At 47.8% G+C, this 24,542-nt stretch overlaps 1 long non-coding RNA gene across 1 annotated transcript in view; it reads right to left on the bottom strand.

Annotated features, from left to right (window-relative positions):
- Positions 1–1,857: 1,857 nt before the first annotated feature.
- LOC112544967 (uncharacterized) overlaps positions 1,858–24,542 on the bottom strand; it is a 41,469-nt gene continuing 18,784 nt past the window's right edge. Inside the window, exons 2-3 of the long non-coding RNA XR_016350139.1 lie at positions 4,318–4,465; positions 1,858–3,645 (exon numbers count right to left, since the gene is read on the bottom strand). This is a non-coding gene — a long non-coding RNA (uncharacterized LOC112544967). The remainder of the gene's footprint in view (positions 3,646–4,317; positions 4,466–24,542) is intronic.

A 24,542-nucleotide genomic window follows, 5' to 3' on the forward strand; every position in this document is an offset into this window, starting at 1 on the left:
CGGTGCGCAACCCGTGGGGGTCACGGCTGTCTTCCTGGGGGGTCTCAGCACCGTGCCGGCCGCCATTTTGTTTTCCTGGCTCGGCACCTGACATACCCACGGCAGGGGTAGAGGGAGCGCAGGGGACTGGCGCTTTAAATTAAAGGGGCAGGGGTGGGGGTTTTTTGATCAACAAAAAATGTGTCCAGCCCTGGAGGTCGCAAATTAAAAAAGGTTGAACATTACTGCAATAAAGGATGTGACCTCCTCTTCCCCACCTGGATAAGCTGGCACCAATATGGCCACATCACCACAAATAATTTTCTCTGTCCTCGAGGGATTCTTCTTTACCGGACGCCACCCAAGGGATGCCCGATCTCTCCTGTGCAGTGTTGGGCAGGGGTGGGCAATCGTTTTCTCGGGGGGCCACTTAATGAATTTTGGTACGTGGTCATGGGCTGGCTCCACCCCCAGAAGGGGCGGGGCTTGGGGCAGAAGGGGGTGAGCTGTGGACTTACCCCCCCCTCCCCAGAATTGTTTGGGTCTGGAGGCTTTGAATTAAAAACACAGCAAAGGGCCAGCGGGCTATATCTAGAAACCATCCCATTGCCCTTGTCCAACCCTGGTGTTGGGTCTATCTCCAGTCCAACCCCACCACACTATCAGGATATATAAACTATGTACAGTGCTGAAGGACATTTATACAGGACTGCTGGCCTCAAGCTTCCAGCCTGGCTAGTGTCTTATTCCAGATCTGAATTTGGAATGTGCACCTGAAGCTTTTCTATGAGGTAAAACTCTAGAGAGGTCAATAGGGCTGTGTCTACATTGGCACCCCTTTCCGGAAAAGGGATGCTAATGAGACCAGTCGGAATTGCAAATGCCGCGGGGGATTTAAATATCCCCCGCGACATTTGCATGAACATGGCTGCCGCTTTTTTCCGGCTCTGGGTTTTGCTGGAGAAAAGCGCCAGTCTAGACGGGATCTTGCGGAAAATAAGCCCTTTTCCGGAAGATCCCTTATTCCTACTTGAAATCCCTTATTCCTACTTGAAAGTAGGAATAAGGGATCTTCCAGAAAAGGGCTTATTTTCCGCAAGATCCCGTCTAGACTGGCGCTTTTCTCCAGCAAAACCCCGAGCCGGAAAAAAGCGGCAGCCATGTTCATGCAAATGCCGCAGGAGATATTTAAATCCCCCGCGGCATTTGCAATTCCGACTGGTCTCATTAGCATCCCTTTTCCGGAAAGGGGTGCCAATGTAGACACAGCTTAGGAGTTTTGAGCACAAAAGCTCCAAGAAATTGGATATGCGTATAAACTTCCTTACGAACAGTTATCGATCCAAAGGATCATAACGAAGCAATCAAGGAATAAAAAGCGGATCTTTCCTTTTAGCAAAGAGGAGAGGCAGAAGAAGTGAAGCATTCGACATTCAAATGAAAGGAAGCTATCTACTCGCATTTTATATGGAGCTAATTATAAGGTGCTGTCAATTTCCCTAACATTTCAGAGCTGCTATAATAGAAGTTGTCACAAAATGAATTTTTTTCTCCAAAAATTTTGACTTTTTATCAAAAAATGAGAAATGTGAAAGGCTAACATTTTTTGGTCTTCAAAAACTTAAAAAAAAATTGAAAACAGATAAAACTCAAAAATATTCTTTAACCCAAAACTGGTGAAAGCATAACAATTTAGGGTCATCACCCAAAATTTTCCGATTGTGAGTTATTGTTTTTTTAAACAAAAAAATTAAAAAAAATGAGGAAAGCAGGCTGTGTCCAAGAACATTTTCATTTAGTCAGAACCTTAATGTTACAATAACAAAAAAGTTTTACCACAAAAATTTCTACCAGTCTTAATATCAATATTGTGCTGTATTTATTTACAAATCCGTATATGTAGGAATGGCAGAGAGAGAGGGGAGAAGGAAAGAGAGAGAGAAGAAAAGGAGAGAGAGGGAGAGAGAGAGAAGAGAAGAAGAGAGAAAGTACTTTACTGGACTGTAGTTACTATTAACTAGAGATGGGCCAGACCCAGAAAACCAGATTCAAACCCCCCACACTCTGAGATACAGATTTGAAATATCATGGATGTACAGCTGAATTGTTGCCTGTTTCTGCTACAAATCCCATAAAAACTGAGTTGACAAAGTGACTAGAACCTCATATATAGTCTCCAGATGCATTTCGGAGACCTCGGTATCTCAGACCTGCCCGCTTGGAGAAATAAGGCTTTAATCGCTGATTAACGCACAACAATGTCTTTCTTTCCAGCCCCGTTACCGTTGGCCACCAGAAGCACATCTCTCATTCTAAAGCAGAGTGCTGCTGTCACATGTCTGTCTGAGCGAGATAATAATGGTTTGGCCCGTCTCTCGGTGTGATTGTTTTGATTACTGGAAGGAACTCTTCCCTGTGGTAGGCAGATGGTACAAGGCCTTCGAGTATGGCCTGGATGCCATTTCATGCACATGTGTAGGCCTTGCCTTTGAAGGCACAAAGGACAGCACTCCCTCTAAAGACAGTCAGTGATCGATTGCAGCAAATCTGTGCCAGTTTAGACAGACCATCCATCTGATACACACTGAGGCCAATCAGGCAACAGAAGCAGCTCACAGCCTCTCACAACTCTCCAAACAGCTACTAGCCAGTTTATAGAATCACAGAATCATAGAGCACTAGAACGGGAAGGGACCTCGAGAGGTCATCGAGTCCAGTCCCCTGCCCTCATGGCAGGACCAACCATGAGGAGCTTCCACAACCCCCCTAGGCAATTTATTCCAGTGTTTGACCACCCTGATAGTTAGGAAGTTTTTCCTGATGTCCAACCTAAACCTCCCTTGCTGCCGTTTAAGCCCATTGCTTCTTGTCCTATCATCAGAGGCCAAGGAGAACAATTTTTCTCCCTCCTCTTTGTAACACCCTTTTGTTACAATATTTAATTTGTTTGTTACAATATTTAATTTGTTAGTTACAATATTAGTTTGTTACCATTTTTAATTGTGTTATCATTCTCTGGCTCTTCCATCTTCTTCCTACTCCTTCGAGGATAGCAAGGCAGGCATGGCCATGGAGTGAATTGCTGTCCAGAACAGCTGGAGTTTTGTGACTGTTCATGCTCCTGTTTCCCTCCGGATGGTCTTTCATTCCACAGATTCGGCTGTATCCCTCGCCAACCGCTGTAGCAGTCAGTGGAAGCAGCCGCCCTGTTATTTAGGGGCCGTGATCCATCAAAGATTAAACAGGAATGAGACAAACATCCTGTTGTCTGTAGCCACAATTGCATTTGATCCTGATGCAGAGTCCTCTGTAGGAGGCATTTGGAGTCCCAGCCTACGGCAGGTGGGTGCTGGCTGTACTCCCATAAATTATTATACTCCCTGACGGTGGCTTTATTAATATTGTTCTTCTGTTCAGTTATTTCCTGGCCTGTCCACCAGGCCATGAGCGGACAGATACAGGAAATGTCTGTGCATTAGCATGGCCTGCAAATGGATTCCTCCTTCTACTCATTTTGCATGTTGGATCTATAATCCATTGGGGCCATATTCCAGGATGGAATCTACAGTGGCATAAATTAGAGTCCCCCTTTACACATGTTCCCAGCTCTAGTTACTCCCACTATTCCAGTGTGGGAGGAAGTCTAAGCAGTTGTATCTACAACAGCTGGAAAATAAAATCACAAAATCCGTCTTAATTCACCACTTCAGTTGTTTCCATGCAAGCTTACAAGTGTCATGCTATTTTGAGTCAAGAAGGTTCTATTTTGAATGAACTCAGATCCATAACATTTCCTCCCCCGTGCCTGAAAAACAGAGAAAGTACATTCCCCCACCCCCCACACACACATTTTCCCTGTGTTCTAAAAGTGGCCGCACTGTTTTTGCTCAAACTTAAACCAAAAAAAAAAAAAAAAAAAAAAAATTGGGACAGAGATGAAGCCTGGAAAATTTCAGCCCCGAAGCAAATGCTTCAGACACAGAAGTGGTTTTAAATAAGGAGCTCACGAAGAAACCCTTTTGCAGCCTTATCTAAAGACATCGCTAGCATCCCCCTCTTTTAATGCAAAACCAGATTCTTCATCCAGGCATCCTTGGCGTTTGAAAGGGAATACTTTACAGAGGCATGCTTTGCTTTCTAACGGTACCAGTGAAACTGCAGGTCTGATGCAGTCTTATGGGTCCTCCTAAAGGGGTGTTTCAAAGCACGCTACAATCCATCACGAATGGACCCTACCCCCCACACAAAAAGAGCCAGTATTATTCTCCGTTTTACAGATGAGACAATCCAGACTGAGATGATGTACTAGGTACACACTTTCCCCCTAGACCTACTTACTTCTTTCATCAATGCACGAGAGAGTCCGACAGGGTGAAGCTTACATGCACAGACAACTTCTTAGACTCTTTTGTTACTTGGTTTTCTTGCTCTGTTCCTTTCTGCCAGCCATTTGGTGTGAATTACTCCAGCTTGGACACTCCTACACCTGAATCGGGGGTATACATAGGCGTAAGAAATCTAAAGGCATGTCTACACAGCAGGGAAAAACTTGAAATAAGCTCTGCAAATTGAGCTACGTCAATTGCATAGCTGAAGTCGAAATAGCTTAATTTGGCTTTTGGAGCTGTCCACACAGCAGGAAGTTGAAGGAAGAGCACTCTTCCTTCAACTTCCCTTACTCCTCGTGAAATGAGGGGAGTCGGAGTAAGACGTCCTCCAGCTCAACATAATAACGGCTTGCTGTGTAGACGCACTCTTTGTTATTTCGGAATGACGCCAGTTAATCTGAAATACCGCTGCGGTGTAGATGCCCCCTAAGAGAACATCAGGGGTTTTACACTTACACATCGCTTCAGAATTTGTGGGATGCAGCAGTGTGAAGCATCAGTTACATGGCAGTGAGCAGGTGGGAGTTTAAACAGACCAAGAGACGTCTAAGCTGGAGTAACTCACACAGTGAGGGAGCCATGAAAAAGTGTAAGTTACATCAGCAGAGTCTCCCGTTTGATTTTGGCCCAGAGGAGTCCCGTAACCTGCCTAAGGGTTAGATGTCAAGTTTGTGGTAGAGGTGAGATTTTCACTCGGGATCGCCTGCTTTTTTGTCATCTATTTGGCTTCCTCAAAGAGACAAGCATCTCCTAGCGGGTGAATATTGATTTCATTCCAAGTGCCAGAGCTTGGAATGTGCCTTCGGAATTACCTTTGTGTGCTCTGCCCTAAGAGCGTCCAAGGAGGTGGAAATGGAGGCAGAGACCCTTTATTAGCATTCTTTACACAGCCGTTTCCTATCGCGCTGAAAGATCCAGTGACATGTTGTAGACAGGAGGAAAATGGCATTTACTCATGTAAAAAGCTGCGGGTTATTGGCTGGGAATGTTTTGGCTCCCTTGGATTTTAAACTCGTCTGAATGCTTGAAAAATGTTGAGATTTAATATAATTTGATTCAAAATTCCAACTGGGGCTCTGTGCAAAATCCTCTTATGGGATCAGCGTCTTGGATTACAGCAGATTAAGACTCTTTCTGAAACACCCTCCGGCTCCAAACACAAGTTACGGGGCCGGTTTCTGCGGAGATCAGATTGCTGCTAGAGTCAAAATGGCAAATGAGTGTCAAGTCTGTGGGATAAATATGGCCCGTCAGTTTCTGCTGGGGAATGTTTGTTTCAAGCTGGCTGGAACAATCCTTCATTTTAAAAAAGGAAGGACACGTGTTTCCTTCAGAGAAGTATGGCAGCAGCAAAACAGGAAATAAAAAGGAGAACGGACTGGAATGGGAAACGGGTGCTTTACAAGTCAGCGATTTTCAGACCAGATTTTCAAACTATCGGATTCAGACAGCGATTTTCAGACTATTGGATCATTGACTCGCCTGCATACCATAGTCCATAGAAGTGCACTTGGAGACTTGTTCTTCTCTCTGGCACTTCCTGGTTGAACGAGAGCAATTTTTTCTCCATTTCCCGTTAGGGCAAACGATCCCTCAGAACCCCATGGTGCATCTCAACTCCTAATTCTCTGCTTTCCTGTGGCCTCGTTTTGCTCTCCTTGCTTACTCATCCCATGAGCCCACTGGGCCAGATGCTGCTCCTCTTTACACCGGTGTAAATCAGGAGTCACCTTGTTGGTCATTCCAATTTTAACAGAGATCAGAATTTGCCCTGCTGAAACTGAGCTAGAGTTCGGAGTAAAATATAATCCTCAATGGCGTCATGTGACCACATCTCTTTTGTAGCTGCTCTCAGGGACTACAACTCTGTGTGAAAAACATCTCAAGGGGCTCAGGTAGATGCCTGCATTCGTAGTGCTGAAGATCCTGCACACTATCCCCTGCTCACAGCTGAAAGATTGCAGAATATTACTTCGGCATTCTGCCAGTGAAGAGAATATGAGAGTCAAGAACCACCTCAGAGTATGATTTTTCAACAAAAATTGCAAAACTTGGCCAATTTGCCCTCTAATCTTTTCCACCCAGGTGCAGATTTTTTTCCATCAAGTGCAGAATAATTCTATGTGCACCAAGGCATGTGCAAATGTGCACCATCAGTTTAAAAAATTAGCTGTGGGGGCTCTACTGATCAGCTGGGCAATATTTGAATTTCTCCTGACTATCCAGCTTACAGGGAACACTGAACTTGATGTCAAGTGCTGCCTGAATTTTAGGTGCCATACATGGAAAAGCATCCAGTCATAAAAATGTTATTTTTTTCTTTAAGAAACATTTAAAATGTATGTCTAGGGGGCGGGGAGAAGGGGTTAATCATGTCATTGGTTACAAAAGAAAACATTTTCTTTTCTGGGCTGCACACTATATTTTTAATTGACAACAATCCGAGATGAGAGTGCAGCCCAGGGTGAAACACACAATCCTCTACAGTCCACTAGGGGAACGGCAGCTCATTACGGCAGGCTAAGCTAGAGTTCAACCTTGCTTATTTTTGGCTTCAAGCCCCCCAGTTGTGGGAAAAGAGCTTTTTAAACTTTTAATAAAATCGGCAGATTGTTGTGCGCCTCTCTCCGATGAGGGTCTGATTGATGCTATTACATGATCGTTGCCAGATTTGTAACAGGCTCTTTTTTTTTTTTTTTTTTTTTTTGCTCCTTCCTACAAGGATAAAAGATCTTATTCTGAAACCCCACCGACTTTGCCAGCATGCAGAGATGAATAAATACTGGAAATGTCCACCACGGCTGCCAGGTTTTGAAATGAACCCAGAATGTTTGTGTGTGAGGGAGAAATTCACGGAGAGAAAGAAGGAAAACTATGCTAGGGATGCTCGGGGGGTCAGGCGAGAGCTCTAATAAGAAACACATTTGGAGGCAGCAATCGGGTTCGTTTTACTGTGCAAATTTACAAGTCCATGAGCCGTCCTGAGTTTGCCGGGGAACTATTTTCAAGGCTAATTATTTCTAACGCACAAACCCACAGGCCTTGTTCTGGCACCATTCCTGTTGACTTCAGGGGGAATTCGGCCCAAGTAGCTGCTGCAGGATGGGGAGCAAGATGAAATGTTCCCTTGGAAGAATTTCCTGGAATTCCCACTTTCTTCAATGGTCCTGGGCTTCGCTATCTCAAGGACGAGATTAGACCCAAGTTCAAGACTGCATGTGGTTTAGCCTCGCAAGACCTTTTGCCTCTACATCTTCCTATGGAATTGTTTTACTACACATTACAAACAGACCTTTCATCTTCCTAAACTTGGCATAGAATCCTAGAACATTAGAACTGGAAGGGACCTTACAAGGTCTTCAACGAGTCCCCTGTCCTCACGGCAGGACCAAGCACCATCTAGACCATCCCTGATAGATGTCTGTCTAACCTGCCCTTAAATATCTCCAGTGATGGAGATTCCACAACCTCCCTGGGCAATTTATTCCAGTGTTTCAACACCCTGACAGGTAGGAACTTTTTCCTAATGTCCAACCTAAACCTCCCTTGCTGCAATTCAAGCCCATTGCTTCTTCTGCTATCCTCAGGGATCAAGAGGCATGCACGTTACTGGATGTGGTTGCTCTTCTCTAGTAGCAGCATTGCACCAATATGAGCGATCCAAACATTTTCACTGCACTGTAAACAAATACCGATCATCCAGCTTTGTCTGGCTGAAGGGAGAACATGCAAGGACTCGCACCATGATGAGGTTTACACTGATTTGATGGGTTCTTGCTTCTGAGGTAACAGAGAGCTTGTCCGAGGTCTTCGGTGCATCATAACCCAGACATCATCCTTCTCAGTGCTCCTCAATTACTGCTCTGTGGCCATGGGACACTGTATCCCAGAATGCAGAACAGATGGTAATTTCATGTATACACTGGGAAGCCATGGGTCACGAGAACAATGGTGACGGGAAAAATGATATTTATCCCGTGAGGGAAGCCAGACACTGAGTCCTGAGGCCTTCTGCTTGGTAACTCTACCACTATTCAGTGGACAAGGCCTTATTTAAGGGAAGATGACGGCATGTTGGCTCCACTTATAGAACACTTACCTCAGGAGGCCTCAGAACCCTGCCATGACATGAAAACGGAGACCAGTCAAGGAAAATCAGCTCCTGAAACAGGGAGAGGCACCTCAAGGCAAAGTGCCCTCCAGACAAAAGCGGGGGGGGGGAGGAGTAATTCTTAGCTCAGCGGTGGGCAATAACATGGTGGTGGTTCACTGAGGTTAACTCCTAGCAGCCCACCGCCACTATATTTACCTGCACAGCCACAGGTACCAGCAATCGCAGCTCCCATTGGCCGTAGATCGCCGTTCCCAGCCAATGGGAGTGGCAGGAAGCGGCATAGATCAACACCCCACTTCCTGCAGCTGGTTGACAGACTTGGAACTGGGCGTTAATTTTTCCTTGTTTTCCTGCCTGCTCACAAGTATGTTGTCATCTCGGGTGACAACATGCCCACGTGAGAATGGTGCGCAGAGAGAGGATGAGCCCAGCTTTTGTACGGGCCAAAGGATGTTCGTCAGCAGCCCGTTTTGTGGACCCTGCCGCCGGGCAGGAAGAGGGCTGCTAACAGTCACAGGACGCAAGGTGTTGGAATGAGGGGCTCTGGTTGTCTTTAGGGAACCGTCGCCTCAATGGGAAGGAAAGTTACGGCTGGGGAAACAGGGGTTTCCCTAAGCAGGAAAGAAACGGGAAGGAATCCTGATGAAATGGGGATTCCAAAAGAGGGGGCAGTTGTGAGCTTGGTGCACATGCACCAACCTGCCTGCTCACCCCTCCAGTACGCCTGCTAGGAGGTCAGCGCCTCACCCCCCAGGTGAAACTGCAGGGGGCTTCTTTGAGGTGTCCCAGCACCTGCTACAAGGTGCATGAGCCCTGGAGAGGACAGCTCCCCCTACTGGAGATGTGGGGGCTCTGGGTTGGATTCCTGCTCCCCACCCTAAGAGAAATGCAGAAGACCAGGAAGATACTGATAGGTGGTCTCTCTATCTCCCTGGTGGAGCTGCTAGTGACCTAGCAGAGTGCAGGGGGGGGAGGGCTGCCCACACTGGAGCTGCCAGCGCTACCACGGAGGCAGCTGCAGACTTGCTGCTCACACTGTGGCAGTCCTCTGTGGCCTAGTTCCTCCCGCCCCGTTGCCTGGACTGCAGGAGCTCTGGAGGGTGGAGACCGTTGCAGGAGAGCTCTTTCCCCGCTGCATCTCCCGCAGAGCCCTGTGGAGACCCATTCCCTCTGCTGGCACTGCCAAAGGGCGGAGGAACATGCCAATCACCCACCCACGTCACTGGAAGCCCATGGGAAGGACTCTCGTGCCTGTCCGGAGGAGCCTTCTTAAGGTCTGTGTCCCTACTGGAGGTGTCAGAGACCCAGGACCGCTCCCCGCACTCATGCCTGAGCTCCAAGAGGCCTGAGGGTGCTTTCTGGAAGCTGCAATTTATAGCAGTATGGCATGCAGCTCCCAGGAGTAACTTGGTGGAACTCCAGACAGGAAGTGCTGCTATAGCGATGCACCGTTACCACGGCTGAGCTGCCGCCTGACATATTAATGCCTCCCTCTCCAGAGGGCTCCCTCCAACAGTCGCCCTCTGGAAAAGGCAAGTCAGCCCTGAATCCCCGGCTGGCACAACAGCACCACTCAACACTCGGAGGCATGTCCCTCAGCACTGGCGTGGCTCCCAACAGTAACAGGCCTCTAACGTCTTTGCAATTGTGAGGGAGAAAGACCAGAAGAAATGCTCTGCTTAGAGTGCGTGAGGCTCTGGATACACCAGCTTATTTGCCTGTGTGGTTCCATGGCTGATTTTATTCTTCACTGAAACATTGTCACCAAAAAAAAAAATGTACACAGGCTGTGAATTTGTAGCAGATGTAGGTGTCTTGGCTAATTAGCAGCAGCACGCAATGTAAAATATACAGAGGCCAAAAAACGCAGCAAAGCTCATGGCAAAGAAACTGTCTAGCTTGCAGTTCTGTGTTTCCTCTGGAACACCAACTAGAGCGAGTGTAGCAAGTTATTAAAATACTGATCTTACACGTTCTCGTTTTATTTACCAGAGACTTATTATTTCTAATGTATGTATAGAAAGAAAGAAAGAAAGAAAGAAAGAAAGAAAGAAAGAAAGAAAGAAAGAAAGAAAGAAAGAAAGAAAGAAAGAAAGAAAGAAAGAAAGAAAGAAAGAGAAAGTTCTGATTTTTTTTAATGTATATGATGGAAACATCTACAGGCCTGAGGAAGACTAGCACCCCCTAGTGGTAGGTGCTGGTACCTACACCAGTGGTTCTCAAACTTTTTGGCCTGTGGCCCACTCTGCTCAACACAAACCTTTCTGTGGCCCACTAGCCAACCACCCATGATGACAAAATGGCTACCGGAGGTGGGTGGGAGGTTGAGTGCAGGAGCAGGCTGAGGGTGGGGGGTCTGGAGGTAGGGTGCAGGAGTGGGGTGGGGATGGGAGTTCTGGGAGAGAGGGAGGGTAAAAAAGTAGGGTGCGAGGGGTCTTGGTGGGAGGTGTGTGCGTGTTTGGAGGAGCAGAGTCTGGGCATGAGGTGGATGAGGGGTACTTATCTGGCCCCGGGCCTCCCAAAATGCCCAGGCACCACCCTCTGCTGCTCCCATTGGCCAGGACGCTATGTGAAGCAAAAAATGACTTCCCGTGATCCAACGGTGGTCAGCTTTGTCCGGCTCCAACGGAAAGGCCTCATGAACCAAAGGCCAGTGAAGGCATTCAAAAGGCACTGGCTGAGAGGAGAACCTATTAGAACCTGAGATGAATACTGTAACCGTCTGTACAGACATCCTTGAAGCTCTGCCGTTTGATGGGAACAAAGCAGCAGATAAAGCTGGGAACACCAAGAAAATAGGTTCCAATAGTGGTGTGTAGAGATGCCTCCAGGACCTGGTAAACAATCTGTAGAGCAATATCAGCTGAGCTCAGCTAGGCAAGAGGGAAGAGACCTTGCAGGGTTACTTAGTCAAGCGGCTGTCTATGAAGGACAGGGTTTCCAGGTCAAATCTCCTCTGGGCGTGGTAACATTCAGGGTGCCAGCTGCCAGATGTGGGGGACTTGGCTAATTGGTTGCGTCTGCACCGGTATCCAGCCCCCAACCAGCAGACATAACAATATCCCAGGAGGTGAAATCTTAAACGCAACCTTGGAAGAATTTACCTTCATGTGGCACGAAACGCCGCATCCCCTGGTGTAAGGACTTTGTAAATCTTACAGGCAGGGCCAGTGAGGTGACTTGTGCAACCTGATCTGCTTACAATTTTGCTGACATCTCACAAGGGGGCCTCTGGCCCAGCAACAGTTACAGGAATGGCTGGTGACCCCTACCTGAGACCGCAGGAGGGACTTTGTACGTGAACTGGGTGAAACGGTGATGGAGGGCTTCGTAGCACTAGCATGTTGACAACGATTAAGCCCAGCGATCTCCCAGTCGCCTTTCTATGTACAGGCACAATGGGGTGGAAGCCTGGGGTTTGTCAGGGAAGATGTGCAGTTGCCATGGGAACTCCCTGAGAGGAAGGCGCACTTTAGGGCCACCGAGGGATGCTGCAGGCTGGCTGACAATCCATCCAGATCAGTGACACAACTCTGAGGAAAACAACATGGGTTCTGTGCCATAGTGCACCACAGGGTGACATGGTCCGACACGGACCTCACGGTGGCCTTGCTTCCACAGCTAGGCCGGATGGATCTGTCTATGGGATCCACATATAACTGCAGCTGCCCCATCTCTCACTAACCGCCCCAAGAAAAGTGTGTGTGTGTGTAGATGGTGAGTTGATACCTGAGAAGGTTGCTAGCTGCCAAAGGCGGGTTCCTGAGCCAGTTTGAGGGCGGCAGCCATTTTTCCCTCAGGAACTCTAGTACTCAAAATCTCACCCTGGCTTTAGTCAGCTGTGATGGACATGAGCTGATTTCACAGATCTCGGTGCCTCAGTAAGCGAAGCGAAGAGAAAACTACTCTGGGGAGATGATGTATCGTTCCCTTCCTGCCCAGACACACACGACCCTTGTCACGTCTGACTGGCTCATTCAGTCGGAGCTTTGAAATCCGCCGACCGCTCGTCACGCTAAGACAGATGCAGCCGTCTGGCTCAGGCTGTCTGGGTTAATTAGACAGGCGTCTTGGGTGGGGCACTAGAAGGCCACTGTAGATATTTTCTTAACCCGTCACAGGGACTGTGTCCTCCTCTTTGTATCCCTCTGGCACCCTGTGCGCCATCACATCTATCACCACTGGAGGATCAGGGCCCTGGAAGAAAAACTGTGCCAGGCAGCAGAGCCCCATACACACAATGGGGATAAAGATATAAACACTAGCTATAAATGCAGTTGTGTTGTAAATCACCAGGGATAATAATATGGTTGCTATGGAGACCACACATCCCCCCCCCATGTTTAACATGTGGTGCCAGAAGCATCCAGAGGTGCTGGGACAATTTTTGAAGTGGGGGAGCTGAAAGCCTTTGAACCAAACCAGATTCTCTACATATAACGGAAACTACTTCAAGCCAGGGTGTGCAGCAGTACCCACATCCCCTCCGTCCTGCACCTATGGAAGCATCATCTACAAGACCGGTGAAGTCTCCTGGAACAAGCAACCTCAGTGACTTTGGGCCCAGGCCTGAAAAGTTGAACCAAGACCCCACTGGTGTGAATTGAGACAAGCAAAGCCATCCAGCGAGGTGTCACGACAGGTGGAACCTCCCTAGTCCGGCACTTTCTAGTCCAACAACCTCCGTGGTCCGGCATGATTTGAGCTAGCCAGATGTCCACTTATCATGGGTGTGGTCGAGTTTCCCAGGGTTCCATAAAGTTTTACAGCCCCTGGTCCTGGCTCTCAGTGTTCTGTGCTGTTTTTTAGCTCTTCTAAGAGCCCAGTAAACAGTGGGAGTTTTGGTAATGCTGCTAGACAAAATTGACCTCCCGTGGTCCACCAAATTCGCTGGTTCAGCGCCGGTCAGGTCCCGAGGGTGCCAGACTAGAGAGGTTCAATCTATACTATAAACCAAACTTCTTCTCCTCATCTGTGATCGGATCATGTGACAAATCGCGGTCAATGGGTGTTATGGGCCCAGTACCTGGGGGCGCAAGATAAACACCCTATCGGGTGGTTCACCAGTGGCTTACCCTGACAAGCCGTGTGCAGTCCACAGGCCTCAGATTGCCCACCACTGCTTTATAGGGCTTAGTAATAGCCCATCTCTCCTTCTTCGTGACAGAAGAACTGGGGTGTGAGCTCCCTCGGCTCTCACCAGAAGGTAAAGTCAACTCTTGCAGTGAGCTTTGGATCCTAAGTGTTCGAATGGCATTTGCATTGCATCAGTGCAATCATATGCTTGTAACCCCCTTTTTCCTCCCGGGTTACTCGGGAGCAGGTCACACTCACAGGTGTGCCTGGGCGCCTGATGGTTTTAACCCAAAAGGAGATCCTGAGCACCCCAGTGGTGATGGTGTTTAGTTGGGGAAAGCCCTATGCTGCAGTCCCTTGCTCGTAATGAACATACAATGGCGGTGCCTCCACCTGGCTAGCCCTGTAACACACTTAGGCTATGTCTAGACTGCAGGCTTCTTTCGAAAGAGGCTCTTTCGAAAGCATCTTTCGAAAGAGCCTCTTTCGAAAGATCGCGTCTAGACTGCAGGCGGATCTTTCGAAAGAGAAATCCGCTTTTTCGAAAGAGAGCACCCAGCGAGTCTGGATGCTCTCTTTCGAAGACGGCCTCTTTACATTGAAGAACGCCTTCCTTCGAAAGAGGAACTTTCGAAGGAAGGCGTTCTTCCTCATGAAACAAGGTTTACCGCCATCGAAAGAAAAGCCGCGTTCTTTCGAAATAATTTCGAAAGAACGCGGCTTGAGTCTGGACGCAGGGGAAGTTTTTTCGGGAAAAGGCTACTTTTCCCGAAAAAACCCCTGAGTCTGGACACGGCCTTACTGGTGTGCCTTGAGAACCTCCAGGAATAAACTTATTCCAACAATAAGCTGGATCTAACTCCAGAACAACATTCACAAATCATAAATAATATCCATCTAATAGACTGCATTAGAATGAACAACCTTCACTTCACTTGAAGAAACGGGATTTAACACATTAACAGTGAATAACATCAATTAACACAGTCCACAGAAGTAGAAGGAACTTGTCAGGCTGCCATGTGCCCTGCCAATATTGATCCCACCCCAGAGTGTGCACGCCCCTGGACTTAGAGTCCCACACTCTTGCTTGCGTGGGCGCGCTTGAAGAGCTGCAGCTGTAGTGGAGAGTCTTTGCAGGCAGTGTGTATGAGGGTCCAAGCTAGGCAACAGCTCTGTCCCAGGCAGCACTTTCCCCAAAAGACCCAATTACTTACAGTCTCATGCTGCGCCTACCAAAAGCAGCCTGCTAGATCCCAGCTCCAAAGGCAACCAGTCCCAAGCTGTAGCTGCACTCCAACAGCCCCTGGTCTGGATCAAACTCCTCCACAGCAGCCTGGCTCCCCTTCTCTTCCAAAGCCCAAGGGCAGAGTCCCAGACTGCTAGACCTCTCTTCTCATGCACATGGAGAGACCCCTATCTCTCACACCAGAGCCACTTCCTTCCTGTTTTTCCCAAGGGCTCATGGGAATTGTAGTCTGAGAGGCTGGATTGCAGCGCACAGGGTCTTTCCAGAAAATACACAGAGGAGCCTTTAGTAAGGAGACTCTGCTCATGACAACAAAGAGGTGCACAGATTCCCTTTCTCTTGCAATGCTGCCAGGAGGACTGGTATATAAACAGAATAACGAGGGAAGTAGGTGTAGCGCCCCCTCTCCACCTGGTTACCTTCTTTTAGAGCCAATCTCCTTTCAGGTTCGGATGGATAGGTCTGGGTTCTTCTGGATCCCGCCACCTACTCAATTTTATTCTTTCTGATTGATGTACTTGGCGGTGCCTCCACCCCCCTCACTCCTTCCTAGCAGGGTTGCCAGGGCAGCTTGGGAGGAAAATTCTAGCCCAGGATAATCCCCACGTATTCGCCAGATAGTTGGAGACTCCCAGAAAATAACACAAACACATACACTATAATAAACACAATTATATTAAACAGGAGACAATTATAACAGAACAGGGTAAAACATTATTTTTAGGGTCACCGGTGCCCTGCAACTGTGAAGTTAGTGTCCCGTTGGTACGCGTACTTTGTTGGGGCCCTTGATGACTGTTGACCACACAATGCTTCTCTGCAGAGGTTTAGCAGTGGGGCTGACTAGGTCCAGTACAGCCCAAAGGACTCACAAATGGGAGAAGGCAGTAAATCCCTCCACAGTTTAATAGGCTGCAGGTAATAAAATCCCCAAACAAATTCCCTGACTTACTAACTAAAAATTGGTGCACTCACACACTCCATGAATGAGCCTCAGGTTGAGAGATGACTCAGTCTCTGCAAAGGGGCTGCTCTCTTCTTACAGGGGTCCTCTTCAAGCAGGAACCAGGCTGCTTCGGTCCCAGAATTTCCCCTCACCGCGAAGGGGTGCAGGGCTCAAGATGCAGACCACACAACTGCACCAAAATTCAAAACTATAGCCTCCCAGGCCAGCCTCCAGACCCACCCAGCAGGCAGCAGCCCTGAACTTGCTGCTAGAGCCCAGCTGACCATGCAGTGACTCTCTCACCCAGGGAGCTGGAGAGCCAACTCCGCCTGGCTGGGGAAGCCTCCCAGCAAACTCCACAACTGGGAATCAACAGTGGAGACATAAACCCAGCTGAGGGATCCTGCCTTCAGGTCCCTAGAGGCTAGTTCTCAGGGGGAACCCTGCATGCAGGCCTGGGGCTTACTAGCTCCCACACACTCAGTCCTCCCCTTTTCCTGGCTGGCTCCAGACTCCCCTCAACAATGGTCTCTCCTTCCCCCTGGGAGGGGCATCTCACTCCCCATGGGTTGCCGGGCAGACTCTGGCCCTGGTAAGGAGGGGGAGCCAAGGCAAACTCAGAGTGCCTCTCCCTGAGCTGCCAGCAGACAAAGCCCCGGGAATCCAAGCAATCTCCTTGGGGGTTACACTCTCCCTGTGCGAAAGTTCTTGCCGTCCTCGGCAAGGGTCATTTAACCACAACACAAACATGCAAGGTCCTTTCCATCAGGTAATAGTATACATTGTTTAGTTGACAATAAATATCATTAGCCAATAAGTAAGTATTGCTGTGTCTATATGCAATATTAATTTAAACATTAAATTGTTATTCAATTTACATTAATAACATTCTTACTATATTTAAATAAATGACTTAACCTTGGAGTCTCCATTGTTAACTATCAGACACAAACAATAATAGGCCACCCGCACCCATCTATTTACTAAATGCAGAGGGACAGAGGTGGAGGACCCTGGGACATCATAGGTGAGTTTCTGTACAGGTTTTCGCTCTCGTTCTGAACGTCGAAGTACAGGAGCTTCTTCATTCTCAGGGTTCTCAGCAGTAATGACTGCAGGACAATCAATGATTTCCCTCTCTGCAGGTTGCATGGCTTCTCCCACATCCTCTACAGGTGGAACCATCCTAGCTGGTAAACCACTTGCCTCTTCATGCTGTATTGTTGACTGAGGGGGTACAAAGGGTGCAGCTTCAGGGTTAAGTATTTGAGCTAGAGGAGGCTCAGATTCTCCCTCTCTAACAGTTTCTACCTCACATAGCTGCTCATGCAGCATAGGAGGTATTGGATAATAGGGGAAGAATTCCTCTTCACTGCTACTCTGTGAATGAGGATCATTTTCTCCAGAGGAGGTTAAAGACTCACTGTCTGCCTCCTCAGCAGATTCAAGTTGTGCAGTAAGGGTTCTTTCTGCAGGAACTTTCTTCCTTAGTCTTGAACGAGTAATGGGTCGCCGGGAGGAACCACATTCACTATTTTTCTCTTCACCTATTAACTGCCCCACTGGCAAGAGGTGGTTTCGGTGAATAGTCTTACAAACATTTTTTCCATTTTCCATCCTAAGGCGATATACAGGCAAGTCTGGTAGCTTATCAACCACTATGTAGGTGTCTGCATTCCACCGGTCAGCTAATTTATGTTTTCCAGTGAGACCTAGATTTCGGATTAAGACTCTGTCTCCTACCTGCAGATCCTGTTCACGGACCCGACTATCATATCTCTGCTTGTTAGCAAGGTTGCTTTTTGTGGCTGCTTGGGAGGCCAGTCTGTAAGCTTCCCGCAAGTCACGCCTGAGACTCTGAATGTACTGGAGATAAGTTGTTTCGCTAGCTTCATCAGAGGATATCCCAAAACATAAGTCAATTGGTAGCCTGGCTTCTCTGCCAAACATTAAATAATAAGGCGAAAACCCAGTGGACTCATTTTTAGTGCAGTTATAAGCATGCACAAGGTAACTGACATGCTCACTCCATCTGGTCTTTTGGGATGGATGTAGTGTTCCCAACATGTTTAGCAAAGTCCGGTTGAATCTCTCCGGTTGTGGATCTCCCTGGGGATGGTAAGGAGTGGTTCTGGACTTCCTTATTCCCAGGGTTTTTGTAAGTTCACGAATTAGTCTGCTTTCAAAATCTCTTCCCTGGTCAGAATGGATTCGGGCCGGGAAACCATAATGCACAAAGAATTTGTCCCATAAAATTTTGGCCACTGTACTGGCTTTTTGGTCTTTTGTGGGATATGCTTGGGAATACCTTGTAAAATGGTCAGTAACTACAAGTATACTGGAGTGGTTCTTTCTATCAGGCTCCAATGACAAAAAGTCAATGCACACCAATTGCATGGGTGCATCTGTAACAATGTTCACCATAGTCGCTGCCTTTTTTGGCAGAGTCTTCCGCTTAACACACCGAGAGCACCATTTGCAGTGGTCTTCCACAGATGCTGTCATTTTGGGCCAATAAAACCGATCTCTGACCAGTTCCAAAGTCTTATCTACCCCCAAGTGACCATGATCATCGTGCAGAGACTTCAACACCATCTCCTGGTATTCTTGGGGTAAGACCAGTTGTTTCCGCACATGGCCCCTTACAGTCTGGGTGGTCCGGAATAACAAACCTTTGTTAATCACTAAACGATCCCACTCTTTTAAGAGAAGAATTGTGCCGGGGGAAAAGTTAGCCTTAGAGATGGGTTTTTCACCCTTTTCTACAGCTTCCAGCACAGGTCCAATATTTGAATCTTTCCACTGAGCTCTTCTCAATTCAGTCGGAGTTAACTGGGGCAATTCAAAAGTCTTTAGCCCAACGAGGTTTGCATAAATGGTAGGTATAGCCTTCTCAGACAACCCCAGTGTGTCAGCATATCTTTCCTCATTTACATAAGGGGACTGCACTTTTCCTATTACAGCCTTGCAGGTGGCACGAATAGCAGGAGATGGTATCTCCATCCACTCAGACTCTTCCTCGAGTGGGTTATGAGGGCGACGGGACAATGCATCTGCGTCTGCATTGGTTTGACCCGAACGGTACTGCAGCTTAAAGTCATAAGCAGCCAAGGCAGCCATCCATCGCTGACCAGTAGCATCTAGTTTAGCCGTGGTCTGCACATAAGTAAGTGGGTTATTATCTGTTTTTACTACAAAGGTCGCTCCGTATAGATAATCATGAAGTTTGTCCACAACAGCCCATTTGAGAGCTAAAAACTCAAGTTTGTGCACGGGATAGTGTCTTTCAGAGGCAGTCAACCCTCGACTGACAAAAGCCACAGGTTTCCATTTATTCTCATAATTCTGATAGAGAACTGCTCCTAATCCATCAAGACTGGCATCTACGTGTAGTTCATAGGGCTTGGTAGGGTCTGCAAAGGTTAACACTGGTGCAGTTGTGAGTTTCTCAATAAGGGCATGGAAAGCGCTGTTGCATTCCTCAGTCCAACGGTCTCCAAATGGTTCATTCACCTTGAAATACCTCTCATTAGGACTTGCAAGCTTATGTTGGGGTGATCTCTTCCACGTTGGGGGGTATCCCCTTGTCAAATTGGTGAGCGGTCTCACAATGGAGGAGTAATTTTTTACAAATCGGCGGTAATATCCACAGAAGCCTAGGAAAGATTGTAAAGCTTTCAGGTCTTTGGGTACAGGCCAGGTGGTTAATGCCTCAATCTTCTCGGGATCAGTCGCCACACCTTCTGCTGACACAATATGGCCTACATATTTTACTCGGGTCTGACAAAATTGACATTTATCAAGTGACAGTTTCAACCCACTAGCGTCCAGGCGGTCTAACACTTTCATTAGTCGAGCTTCATGCTCTTCCAGAGTTTTCCCAAAAACAATTAAGTCATCCAAATACACCAGCACTTCTAACAAATTCATATCCCCCACTGTCTTCTCCATCAAACGCTGGAATGTAGCAGGAGCTCCTGAGATACCTTGGGGCATCCTCTCAAACTGGTAGAATCCCAAGGGACAAATGAAAGCTGTTTTCTCTTTGTCTTCAGAGCTCATCGGGATCTGGTAGTAGCCGCTTCGTAAATCTAAGACAGAGAACCATCTGCTTCCTGCTAGGCAAGCTAAGGCATCATCTACCCGAGGTACAGTGTATTGATCTGGGATGGTCCTTTTATTCAGTGTGCGATAGTCCACACACATGCGCACAGTCCCATTTTTCTTCCGCACCACCACAATGGGGGATGCATAGGGGCTACGGGATTCAGAAATTATTCCTGCTTCCAATAGTTCTTGGATATGCTTTCTCACATCCTCAATGTCTGCAGGTGCCAGTCTTCGGGACCTCTCCCTGAAAGGCCTGTCATCTGCCAAACGAATGGTGTGTTCCACGTTAAGGGCACACCCCACATCCCATTCTTCAGTGGAGAACACATTAGGTCTCTCGCTTAACTGCTTTTTTAACCGGTCTTTCCAACTGGGAGATACAGGAGAATCACCAAAATTAAAAAGATCAGGATCCAATGCCTTACAGGGCTTTCTGGCTGCAGCTGCAGGGCTCATAACACTCTCTACTCTATACAATCGTGCCAATACCATTCCTCTCCTGATGGCTATGGGATGGTTGGTTTCATTTCGTATTCTGACCATAATGCCAGCTTCTTCCAGCTGTGGTAAGGACAATAAACCTCTCAGAACCATCAGACCACTAGGGAGGTTATCTCCATCAGAGGACTCCATCATTACTGTATGAGGAAGGCTGCTACTGCGCTTCTCAAGTTTTCCCCTCAAGTCAATCTCACCATGTGGGGGTATGGACAAAACAGCTTTGGATACTCTTACTACTTTCCCTAGAGATTCATCGTCAGAGCTATCATGGTCAGAAGGCATTGTGGATGAGCCCAGGGTCAGTTCTCTCCATGGAGGGCGAACCACATCTGGGGTCTTCTGGCCCAAACGACCACAAAGTGTGGCCAAAGATTGGAACATGTTGCTGTTGGTTCCAATCAATATGGGAATGCCATCAGAATTTTGTGTCTCAGGACAAATCAAAGCCAGAGTATCACAATCCTGGAGACATCCAGCCAGTTCTGCAGGAAAACGTAAAGTCACTAGTACATATCCATCGTATGGGTAACTAGCATTGCTAAGGCCCCATATTGCCAATCCTTCTAGAGGATGGATCTTCACTTGAGGGAGGAATTGCCGATGGAATTCTCTAGTAATGATGGTGACCTGAGATCCACTGTCCAGCAGGGCCCTACAGGGAATCCCTTCTACCATCACATTAACTACCGCTGCTGGGCCTATCAATCCTTCTGGGAATGGGCTCCAGGAAGGCTGTTCATAACACAACTTAGTGGAGCTCTGACTGTAATGGCTCCCAGTATGCTCCATTACTGGGATCCTTGGGAGTTTCCCTGTAGCTTCTTTTTTCGTTGCGCTACCTTCTCTTCATTCCTTGGGTTGTCACACTGGGTGGAAATGTGCCCATCCTCGCCACATCGGTAGCAGAATCTCTTGTTCCTTGGGAGGGTCACCAAGGTTTTCTTTACAGGTTCTCTGTTGGGGTCCCTTCTCCCTGGGTGAAAAGGAGGGTACTTCCTTTCTGTCAAAGTTGGTGGAAGAATATCGCTAGGTGACCCCTGAGGCATCTTACTCGTCATAAATTCAGTGAGCTGTGCTGTCAGGGTTTTGAGCTGTTGATGGAGGTCCTCAGTGGTAGGCAGACAAAGGTCATCCTTCAGTTTCTGAGGACCAACGGTCTGGCTCACTGAGATCTTATTCCTCTCTCTAACCGTTCTCTTTTCCTCCTCCTCCCGGACTTCTCGCAGCAGTTGGTGGAATTCTGGAGGACTGTCCAATCGGTCTGCAAGTTTCAATTTCATAATTAGGAAATCATCATAAATGGCACCTCGTATGACCTGTTCTAGTCGTACTCGGTGTTCCTTGCTCCTTTCAGTGCCTTTACGGCGGATGCACAGTTGAAGGGATGGTTCCAATCTGTGAAGATAGGAAGATAGTTTTTCACCTGAATGTTGGTAACAGGATCGAAACTGAAAGTAGAGGTCTTCCCCAGTCTCTAGGCTCCCAAAGGCATCCTCCATCGCCGAGAGATAGTCATCAACAGTGGCAGCAGGCTTGCTGGCTTTTAATGCACAGATTACATTCCCTGCAGGTCCTCGCAGGCTTTCTGCCACACGTTTCCTCTTTTCAGCCTCACTACATTGCCATTCCTGCATCACCTGATTTAGTTGATGCCTCCAAGTGTCATAGTCATCTTCCCCTACAGGCACAGGTTTAATGCCCAAAAAGAACTTCAGTTTTCTGTAAGGGCCTGATTCATATGCTGTCTTTATGGACTCCCCTATTGCTTTTCCCATAGCAAAAATTATTTGGTCTGTAGAACTGGAAGGAGGCACAGGACTACTTCCCAAAAGAGTCCTTAATTCAGTCATGGTCTTCCCTTCCTGCATAAGGAAGTTCCCCAATTTGGACTGAAAACCATTAGTTTCAGATGGTGGGGCAGATGGGGAGGGAAAACGTGATTGTGTTTGAATGGTCACCTTCCATCCGTCCTTCTCTCCATCTGGCAGAATTACATGGGGAGTCACTACAGTAGACAGTATAATCTTGCTCTCTACAAGAAGAGATAAAGTAGCTTCCCCTTGTGCTTTCATCTGACTCCGAACCACACAGGTTCCCCATTCTCTGACATTAGCAATCTCATCTTCAATTTGTCTAATTTCCCATTCAGTGGGTACATTAGTGAGCAGAAAGTGGCGTTCAGGGTCAGCTCCCTCCAGCTCACACCAAGCTATAAGCCTCTTCTGATAATCCATACTGGGAATTTACTTAATATCCCAGGAAGACAGCAGGAGTGTATATAAGGTATGAGTTTAAAAGACGGGATCCCAGCGGTGCCTCCAATGTAGCGCCCCCTCTCCACCTGGTTACCTTCTTTTAGAGCCAATCTCCTTTCAGGTTCGGATGGATAGGTCTGGGTTCTTCTGGATCCCGCCACCTACTCAATTTTATTCTTTCTGATTGATGTACTTGGCGGTGCCTCCACCCCCCTCACTCCTTCCTAGCAGGGTTGCCAGGGCAGCTTGGGAGGAAAATTCTAGCCCAGGATAATCCCCACGTATTCGCCAGATAGTTGGAGACTCCCAGAAAATAACACAAACACATACACTATAATAAACACAATTATATTAAACAGGAGACAATTATAACAGAACAGGGTAAAACATTATTTTTAGGGTCACCGGTGCCCTGCAACTGTGAAGTTAGTGTCCCGTTGGTACGCGTACTTTGTTGGGGCCCTTGATGACTGTTGACCACACAATGCTTCTCTGCAGAGGTTTAGCAGTGGGGCTGACTAGGTCCAGTACAGCCCAAAGGACTCACAAATGGGAGAAGGCAGTAAATCCCTCCACAGTTTAATAGGCTGCAGGTAATAAAATCCCCAAACAAATTCCCTGACTTACTAACTAAAAATTGGTACACTCACACACTCCATGAATGAGCCTCAGGTTGAGAGATGACTCAGTCTCTGCAAAGGGGCTGCTCTCTTCTTACAGGGGTCCTCTTCAAGCAGGAACCAGGCTGCTTCGGTCCCAGAATTTCCCCTCACCGCGAAGGGGTGCAGGGCTCAAGATGCAGACCACACAACTGCACCAAAATTCAAAACTATAGCCTCCCAGGCCAGCCTCCAGACCCACCCAGCAGGCAGCAGCCCTGAACTTGCTGCTAGAGCCCAGCTGACCATGCAGTGACTCTCTCACCCAGGGAGCTGGAGAGCCAACTCCGCCTGGCTGGGGAAGCCTCCCAGCAAACTCCACAACTGGGAATCAACAGTGGAGACATAAACCCAGCTGAGGGATCCTGCCTTCAGGTCCCTAGAGGCTAGTTCTCAGGGGGAACCCTGCATGCAGGCCTGGGGCTTACTAGCTCCCACACACTCAGTCCTCCCCTTTTCCTGGCTGGCTCCAGACTCCCCTCAACAATGGTCTCTCCTTCCCCCTGGGAGGGGCATCTCACTCCCCATGGGTTGCCGGGCAGACTCTGGCCCTGGTAAGGAGGGGGAGCCAAGGCAAACTCAGAGTGCCTCTCCCTGAGCTGCCAGCAGACAAAGCCCCGGGAATCCAAGCAATCTCCTTGGGGGTTACATAGGGTTAGTCCTTGACAGACATTGCTGGTTAAATTCCTTGATGCTAATGTATCCAGTAGTGACTGCCTCCTCTATTCAGGGTTTGACTGGCACCATGGAAGGTCCATTCCAAACACACCAGGAATATTACTAAAGCAACAAGGAGTTACTCATTGGAAAGGGAGAGGCATTTTTTGTTCCAGCGCATAGCGTGCATTTCAGGCAGACCAGAAACAACACTCGCTCTTGGCAAGATAAGATCCAGGTGTCACCCTGATGTGCAAACCCACCTTCTGAATTTTTGGGAAACGGGACTCAGACTGGATTCATCCCTGCCTGAAAATCTGGATGCTTCTCTCACATCTCAGCATCACTTGAGACAGCTGGACATATTCCAAGGACAGCCTCTTTGTGGTATTCCAGCTTTTCTGCTTCTGATCCCTGAGATAGCTCTGAGAGCAGCGGAGGGTGGGGTGGAGTGCTTTCAAACCACATAGAACACTAGAACTGGAAGGGACCTCAAGTCCACTCATCAAATCCACTCCCCTGCCCTCAGGGCAAGGCCAAGAAACAGGACTATGTAGCACTGTAAAGACTAACAAGATGGTTTATTAGGTGATGAGCTTTCGTGGGCC

Source organism: Pelodiscus sinensis, chromosome 8 (assembly GCF_052426305.1).
Source record: "Pelodiscus sinensis isolate ZL-2025 chromosome 8, ASM5242630v1, whole genome shotgun sequence".
In the NCBI taxonomy this organism is placed as follows: Eukaryota; Metazoa; Chordata; order Testudines; family Trionychidae; genus Pelodiscus; species Pelodiscus sinensis.